The sequence below is a fragment of the Gymnodraco acuticeps genome, unplaced genomic scaffold, assembly GCF_902827175.1.
Source record: "Gymnodraco acuticeps unplaced genomic scaffold, fGymAcu1.1, whole genome shotgun sequence".
NCBI lineage: Eukaryota > Metazoa > Chordata > Actinopteri > Perciformes > Bathydraconidae > Gymnodraco > Gymnodraco acuticeps.
The window spans coordinates 99,608-108,890 of record NW_022991107.1 but is presented as its reverse complement, the minus strand read 5'-3'; positions in this window follow the sequence as shown (position 1 = coordinate 108,890).

Below are 9,283 nucleotides of genomic sequence, written 5' to 3'. Positions count from 1 at the left end.
ATGTTATTATAATGTAATTTTAAGTTTGCACATCTTTATTTTCTGTATTCTCTTCAGTTCAAACCCTGAACGCATACTGTCCACCTGAGTGGACATATACAAATCTATTTGAAAAAACTAGATCATCGAGAGATAAGGAGAAGGTCAGTGAATAATTCTCTTCTCCCCGGGCCGGAATAGGCGTCACTCTCAAAACCTGTTACCCTCTAGCGCAGTGTTTCTCAAACTTTTTCATACCAAGGACCACTTAACATATAAAAAAACACTCGCGGACCACTTAACTCCACAAATATCCAAAAACACATCGTTTTTTACAAATCGCCTGAAAATGGTACAAACAAGTGGCCACATGTGTGATGAAGGTGTTTATCTGGGCTATATCATGCAATCAAAAGTTAAACTTAAGCTCTCTCCATTGCGGAGATATTCCCACGAGAGTGCGGAAAACTTAAATGTATTTATTTATTTCAAATGTGAAATTTTACCAATATACTCACGGACCACTAGGGGGCGCTCACGGACCACCAGTGGTCCGCGGACCACACTTTGAGAAGCACGGCACTAGCGGAACCCCGGAGGGTCCGAGAGGGGAAAGGTCTGGAAAAGGATTAATAGAAGAAGGAATGAGGAGTGGAGTGTTGTTATGGTTTCGTTTATTGATTCTTCCAAGAAATAGTAATAAAATAATAATTAATAAACTTTCTCCAACCCTTGTACACTTTATGTTTATTTGTTGTTCAAACAATGGTTAAGAACCGAACCTGTTACCTTCACATTACTATATACGAATCCAAATATATGTTTATTTATTTATATCTTCATTAAAAACACACAAGACTAACCAGGAAACATTTTGGAAATAAACCAATCAATTCTATCATGAAACAAACTAGGACAAAGAAGGTAGTCTTCAAAATGAAGACTTAAACAAAATATATGTGTCCCCAGAATAGCTATTATGAAAACTGTGTCCTTGGTTTGGAAGTAGGAACTGAATTGGGTGCCTCCAAATTGGCCTGGTCGCGTATTATAGGATCTTTTAAGCGCGTTCCAGGTCCAAGGAGGATCTCCAATGATTCCACATCAATTTGGCCGTTCTAGGGGTCCAATGGATGTTATCACCTCCCGTGGTGAAGTCCCTCGTATCCATCTTTTTCAGGTGACCTGGGGTCCGTTGGATGGCTGTGTTTAAAAGGGTTATGTTCCTGATTACTTTGAACGGCAGTCGCACGGATGAGTTGATCAGGGGGATGTGTAGTTTTGCATTGGGAATGGTGCTTTGGGCTACTGACAGTAGGTTTTGGAGATCGTTGTTGAGAGTTGCCTGCTTGTCTATGTTACGGTCATTAAGACCGAAACAAAGAATGACCATTTTAGTGTTTGGTGATGTCGGAGTTTTGTACTTAATCATATGGGTCGCCTGGGCCATATTTGCTCCTGGAAAGCTGTCCACCTGTATATTATCGTTTCTAATAAGTGGTAGGCGGGAAATATTAGAAGCCCCCATGATGAGTATTTCCCTACTCGGCATCAGTGACCAGTTTGTTTTTTTGTTTCCCCTGTGTTCGTGTCTTTTTAAAACATTCCATCGGAGGGGGAGGGGGGGAGGTAGAAATCCTCACATGTTAAATCTTTGGAAGGGCCCGGTACTGGTGTTGGGTCGGTGGATGTTATTCGCCAGAGTTGTTTAGGGATTATCTTTGTCCTAATGAGAGGGATTTTTATAGTCAAAGCCAGAACGGGGGAGATGTTGGTGTCCTGGGGGACAATATTCCTCCTGGTTGGTTGTGGTTGCATTTTGTCGATAGATCCCGTAGTGGGTAGCGATGTGTTTACAACCAAGGGTTGTTCAATGGCCGGAGAATTGATTTTATTGTTGTCTGTTTTTGCCTTATTTACCCGTGGGACATCCGTGAACGTCTTGGAAGGAACAAGTCCATGAGGGGTGATCTGAATTCCCATCAAGTCCAAATCCTCCGCCGTTTGGGTGAAAATCTCATTCCGAATCTGGGGATATTTTGCCCTAGCCCATTTACAGGCCACGTTCCAAGCTTCTTGATCCTTTTCCGCTGAAATGTTTTTCACTTTGAAGAGTAGTGCTACCATCGTTTGATCATAATGATCCTCAGTGATCTGTAGGCCTGTTTGGAGCCAATTCAGGGAGTTTCCTTGTAGAAATAGAGAAGTGTTTGTGCTAGGGATGCAGGGTTGGATTGCGCCGGATAACCACCTTTGAGCCCCAATAAGCCTTGGCATACTAGATGTTGAGCCCTGGATGGTGTTTCTAATCCTGTCTTGTTGGTAATGGGTCCGGAGGATCCCAAATATGGTCCTGCTAAGAATTTGGAATTCCGATAGTTCTCTGTTTTGGGCCATGTTGTGGTGTTTTTTCCAAACAATAAAGGAAAGAAGGAAAAACGGGGGAAAGGAGTCTTTCTTGATCTATATTTCAGAAATAAAAAGAGAAGGATAATATAATCAATTATATGCATATAAGGGATCAATGAAGAGGGGGGTTAGAATGATGTGTTGGTGAGGTATAATAAACAAGAAATATTACAATAATATAAATGGGAGGAGAAACAAGAAGGAGGAAAAGAGAGAGAGAGAGAGGTGTCCCTGTTGGGGCACATATCCCTGCTGGGATATTGTTTGGAAGCATCGAGAGTATCCTCAATGTTCGAGCAGATTCGTTTGAATCTTATTAGTTGTGACTTCACAATACCATTGAATGTGTGTTTCGGGTGAAAGCTCTCTTGGTGTAAGAGACTGAGAGTCCGTGGGTTTGAAGTAAACCTTGGAACTCAATCGTCCCGTGGTTTCAAAGTCAATGTCTTTGAACGTGATGACGTCCAGGAAGTTGATTTCCTTGGCATTGGTTTCCGACGTGATTTTGATCGACGGGTGGTGACTATTAAGTAGGTCGGTGAATGTTTTGAACTCTTCCATTGTGTGGGTCCAGATGCCCCAGATGTCGTCGAGGAATCGGAAGTAACAGTCTGAGGATTTAGGGCATGTGGGCAGAATCGTTTGTTCCCAGTTGGCCATGTATATGTTCGCATAGGCTGGAGCGAATTTGTTGCCCATCGCTGTACCTTTAATTTGTAGGTACATTTTGTCGTCAAACGCAAAGTCATTTTTGGTGAGGCTCAAGTGTAAAAGTTTGAGAATATCCTGGTCCGGATGTTGGGTCAGGATGTTGGGTCGGCCTTTTTCCGTGTCGATGTTGGTGTAGAGACTCTCAACATCCATGGTGAAAAATATACATGGTTCTTTAAGTTGGAGTTCTTTGATCTTCTCTAAGAAGTCATAGGTATCTCTCAGATAGCTACTGTGTCGGGTGGAAAGGGGGTTGATCTGGTGGTCCAAAAAGTCTGCCACTCTGTAGCTGTCGCAATCAGACACAATCGGTCTACCGGGAGGCATTATGAAAGGGGTTGGCCATTATTCCGGGGCCTTGTGGATCTTAGGTAGGAGATACAATTGTCTTTGTTTTGGTTCAAGTTTGCCTTTGAGATAGGTTTCCTGTTTTTTGGAGATGGATTGTTTTCGAGTCATGCTCTCTAATATACTGTGAATTTCAGTCGCCGTGGTTTTGTAGATTGGAGCACTTAACGATTGGTAGTGGTCCGTATTATTTAGTGGTCTATTGGCTTCTTGGATGTACTGGTGTCTATCCATGATAACTACCGCACTCCCCTTGTCTGCCGGTTTTATGGCGATGGAAGTGTTTTGTTGAAGTTCCGTAAGGGTTTGTTGTTCTACCGGGGAGAGATTAGGGGTTTCAAGGGTAGGTTTGTGATTTTTGAGCGAAAGGAGGTCTTTTTATACTAATTGGTGGAGTTTGATGGGTAACAACCCTAGGTTTGGTTCCCATTTTGAGGTTTCTCGGAACGGGGGAGGCTCTTGTCGGGGTTGGCCTTTGAAATGCTCTCGAAGTTTTAGACGACAGTGGTAGAGGGAGACATCGCTGCGGAGTGTTAGTCTGTAATCTTTTAGCGTGGATGGCGTTGGAATGAAGAATAAACCTCTCTGTAGAAGTTTCGATTAATTTGGTCCTAGTTGGAAATTAGAGGAGAGATTAATGACCGAGTTGTCTTTTTCTGGAGTCGCTTTTAGAGGTGTTTTTAGTCCTAAGAAAGTTCTCCAATGTGCCCACATTTGTCTGGCTGTGTCAGAAGTCCAGTGGATATTATCCCATTCTGTTGCAAAGTTCTCTGCGCTGAGTCTTGGTATGTAACCTGGGATTTGTTGGAGAAGTTTGTTGATGTTCCCAACACATTTGGATGACAGCTTGGTTGAGAAGTTGATGCCAGGAAAATATATCGTGGCGTTTGGGAATGTGTCTCTGGCCGAAGACTGTAGTTTCGTTAAGTTTTGATCTAGGATGGTAGTATTACCTCTATCTTTATCAAAGTAGGACTTTCTTTGTGTTTGCAGATGTCGGGGTTTTGTTTCTTAAGTGAATTGCATCAAGTATGTTTGCCCCTGGATCAGACTTCCCGTTAGAATATTTTTTCGCAGGTCAACATGTCCGTTGAAGTTGAAATCTTCCGGACAAAATGAGAAAAGTGCCGGTCAAAGGTATTCTTTGTTATTTATTGTGCTTTAAAACAAATTGAGATGATTCGATATTAAACAAACTAATTATAGTAGATTAACTACATTATTCAAAAGTGAACAGTAACTTACAATAACACGGGAATAATAAACGGAGCGCTCTCCCTCTCCTGACAGCCCGTCAGTATCATGCAGCTCGCGGATCAGTAATGAGTGACCCGACAGTAAAACTAAACATATCTATAACTAGTTACGGTAGTTTGAGAGGTAATTCAAATATCTACGTGTGATATTCTAACCTGAAGTGTGTGTTTTGTCCGCTCACCGCTGCATGTGATCATGCAGAGCTGCGGTCGACTCGTCAGCAGCAGCTGATCTCTCTCTCCCGTCAGATAGACTTCACTCGCGTTTATATCCATATCGATCAGATCCAGCTAGTTCTAGCTAATGATAGGACTACCTGCTTATTAAAAGACACCTAAACAATAAGCGTCGCTATGCAACCGGGTGAGGCCGCAAAGTATAGCGCGCAGCATTATGCATTTGTTTACATGCCCAACGGAACCCCGAGGCATTACCAACCGATCAACGCACAATCAACCCATACAGGACATCTCTTTCTCCACATTAAGTGTTAGACATTAGAATTGACTATTCTTGTCTGTCACATACTCTTTTGTCTGTCACCTAAATGGCGCAAGTTGCGCAGCTGATGTGGTATTGCGCTAAACGGAAATTATTTTGAACGGACACTTTGACCGGAGAGATTTATATTTGCCGGTCTTCAGCATATTTTACCGGTCGTAGTCCGGTAATTACCGGCTAACGGGAACTCTGCCCTGGATAGCTGTCTACTTGGACGTTTTGGTCATAGATCGGTGGAAGGCGAGATATATTAGAGTCCCCTACGACAAGGATCTCCCGACTAGGGGTCAGGGACCAATTAAGTATTTTCTTTCCGCCGTGTTCATGGCGCGTAGATAAGTTTGGTGGAGGGGTGAGTTGGAGATCGAAATCCTCTGTTGTTGATGGTCTAGAGCAGCGGTCCCCAACCTTTTTTGCGCCACGGACCGTTTTAATGTCAGACAATATTTTCACGGACCGGCCTTTAAGGTGTGGCGGATAAATACACAAAATAAAATGATACAACCGGCATAAAAACTGGTATTTTCATAAATATAATATTAAACGTGAATCCACTGTGTACTCGTATGCAACTTTATTATCAGCGACCTCGGAACATCGCACCAACAACATAACATGAGTAACATCCTCTCTGCCCGCCTAACACTCTCTGGTCGCTATGGTAACGTTTAAACATGCCTTCAAAATAAGATACAACACAAAAACAAATATAAAGTGCATGAAAAATACAGCTCACCATAACGCTAAATCAGTGGGAGCCCTGAGCTTGTTTCTCTGCAACGAGACGGTCCCATCTGGGGGTAATGGGAGACAATGACACCCGAAGTGTGTTGCTTATGTCCAGTCTACTCCGTAATTTTGTTTTGGTTGCTGTCACTGCAGAAAATCCCGCTTCACACAAATAGGATGTCGGAAATGGCAACAGGGTTTTCAGTGCTGTTGTGGCGATCTCAGGGTATTCTGCCGTGACTTTAATCCAGAACACCGGCAGAGTTGTTGTCTCGAACATACTTTTAAGGCCGCCGTCATTTGCGATCTCCAGCAGTTGATCTTCTTCTTGCATATACATGCTTGATTCACCTGGTTTGTTGACAAATGGGTCGCGGATCCATTCCTTGGCAGTTCGTGGGTCTTTTGTGGTTGGGAAGTAGCGCTCGAACTCTTTTAAAAGCAAAGACAGGTGATCATGCACCATCTGGGAGAATGAAAGCTCGGGCTCAGTCTCTTCCAAAATCCCCGCGAATGTTTGAAACATGTCAAATATACCTCTGTTCACGCGCCGTCCCCACAAATCCAGTTTGGCTTTAAATGCAGCTACTTTATCTGCCAACTTGAAGACAGTTGTCATTTTCCCCTGAAGTGACAGATTGAGTTCATTGAGCAGGTTGAATATGTCGCACAAGTAAGCGAGTTTTGCGACCCATTCCTTGTCACTGAAATGTGCTGCCAGCGGTGACTTCTTTTCTGAGAGAAATCTCTGCAGCGGCTCTCGTAATTCAAACACTCTGGCCAGCGATCTCCCTCGGGATAACCATCTTATTTCTGTGTATAAGAGAAGGCGTCTGTGCTCCGCGTCCATCTCCTCACAAAGCTGCTCGAACAGGCGCGAGTTAAGGGCGTGTGCTTTGATGTGGTTAATAACTTTAACGACATCATTCAATACGCTGTTAAGTTCCGGTGGCATTTTTCGGCTAGCCAGCATTTCCCTGTGAATGACACAATGCGTAGACTCACATTCAGGTGCGACCTCCTTAATCCTAGTAGTTAAACCAGACAGCCGTCCGGTCATGGCAGCAGCTCCGTCTGTGCATATGCCGACACAAAAGGACCATTTCAGTTTTCCTGATATATAATCATCCAGCGACTTGAATAGTTCTGCGGCTGTGGTTTTGGTTGGCAACGATAGAGCACATAACATATCCTCATGCACATCCTCCTGATAAAGATATCGCACATAAACAAGTAGTATTGCCTTGTTGTCAATATCTGTAGACTCGTCAACCTGGAGTGCGTACCACGGTGATGTATTAATCCTCTCCAACAATTGTGTCTCAATGTCCTCTGCTATTTTCTCAATGCGCCGAGTGACGGTGCTAGCCGAAAGAGGCACCTGTGCTATCTTTTTAACCGCAGCCTCTCCTAGAAGTTCACGGCAAATCTCTTTAGTGGCGGGCAGGATCAATTCTTCACCAATGGTGAATGGCTTCTTAGCCTTAGCAATACGGTGAGCCACCAAGTATGATGCTCTCAGTACACTCGCATTTGTTGATGTGGCGGCCCTCAGGAATTGCTTCTGTCCTTCTTGTTCATGCTTTTTTCTTTCAAAATACTCCGAAGGCTTGTCTTTTAATGCAGGGTGCTTGGTCTCCAAGTGGCGAAGCAGTTTTGAAGGCTTCATTGCCTCATTAGAGAGCCGGTTGCCGCATATTATGCAGAGCGGGCTTGGTGCGCGGGCATCACCTGTTGCGATAAATCCATATTTTAAGTAGGACTCCTGGTATTGTCTGTTAATTGCAGCTTTTTTTTTCTTGGAAGTCGTAGGCTCTTCTTCTGTCTCCTCACTGGGCCTTTTTCCCTTCGCAAAGAAACTTTCCAAAGATGTTTGTTTTTTACTCATTTTGCTAGTTTGTGGGTTTCCTTTTAGCGGCAACGGATTAGCGGCATAGACGGATGTAACAGAGGGAATCCGGTCAGTTTTCAAAATAAAACATTGTTCAAACTCAGATAATAAATAAAACGGAAATAATGTAAGTTATTTATTTTTTCTCTGCGGCCCGGTACCAAATGACCCACGGACCGGTACCGGTCCGCGGCCCGGGGTTTGGGGACCCCTGGTCTAGAGCAGTGGTTCCCAAACTTTTTTTGCCCACGGCACACCAAAGGACAAGTACAAATCTCAAGGCACAACTATTGTGCAAAATAGCCCTTATAACACGTGTTATCACTCATATCATGTAAAATATCTGTAAATGTGCATAATTATTTACTAATGCCAAATAAAATGTGACAGACAACTATATTACTTATGAAATATTTATTAACGAAATATTTCAGAAATTAATTTGAAACTTCTTCATCAAAGCAGCAACACACTCATTTAAACCAGACAGGTCACACAATTAAAAATGAGGCAAAGGAAACTCAGCAGAAATTCAGCACAGAGAACTGTCAATGCATGGTCAATGCATGGTCCTGAACTACAAATTATAAATGTAACATGTAATATTTTGGCCGACTTACAAATTAGTGAGATACATGTGCCTGTCGGGTCGCGCAGATTTGTTTAATCCTTGGTGGCACTGAGGAGAGGGCCACTCGCAAGTCCTGTTCAACAGAGAGCCGTGACCTCCTGTTGTTCTTCATATAAACCAGAGTAGAGAACGCCAACTCACACAGGTAGGTAGTGGGAAAAAGAAGAAGTTGCTCAATCGCGTTGTGGGAGATGCTTGGGTACTCCGATGCAGAAGCCAACCAAAACTGATCCAGTGGGAGCTCACTAAATTTGAGTTTCAGTGTGCGGTCCACACGGAGCTCTGCGCACTCCTCTCTCTCTTTCATAGTGAGCTTTTCTGTTGAGGATTCCTGGTGGAATGGGTCTCGGATCCAGTCATAGTCCTCGATGTCAACCACACGTGGAAAATAGCGCTCAAACCTCTCTTTTAAGGTCTGAATGTGTTCGGCATATACAGCGCGCTCCCTAGCTGCCTGCGGCGCAGCTGATGCCAGCGGGAACATGTCCATGGAGCCCTGTTCCAAAGCCTCGCGCCACAGGATAAGTTTGCCCATAAACCCCCGAATCTTGTCTGTGGATGATAAAATGTTTTCATTCCTGCCCTGAAGCTTGGCGTTTAACTCATTGAGATGCCCAAATATGTCTGCGAGGTAAGCCAGCCTGGCGCACCACTTCTCATCCGCGAGCTCCTCTTTATGTGGGACAGCGTGTTCACGTGAAAACTCCAAAAGCTCTTCCCGAAGCGCATAAAGACGGGATAGGACTTTCCCTTGTGACAGCCAACGTACCTCTGTGTGGAGGATCAGGCTTTGGTGGTCGGCTCCCATCTCGGCGCACAGCTGGGAG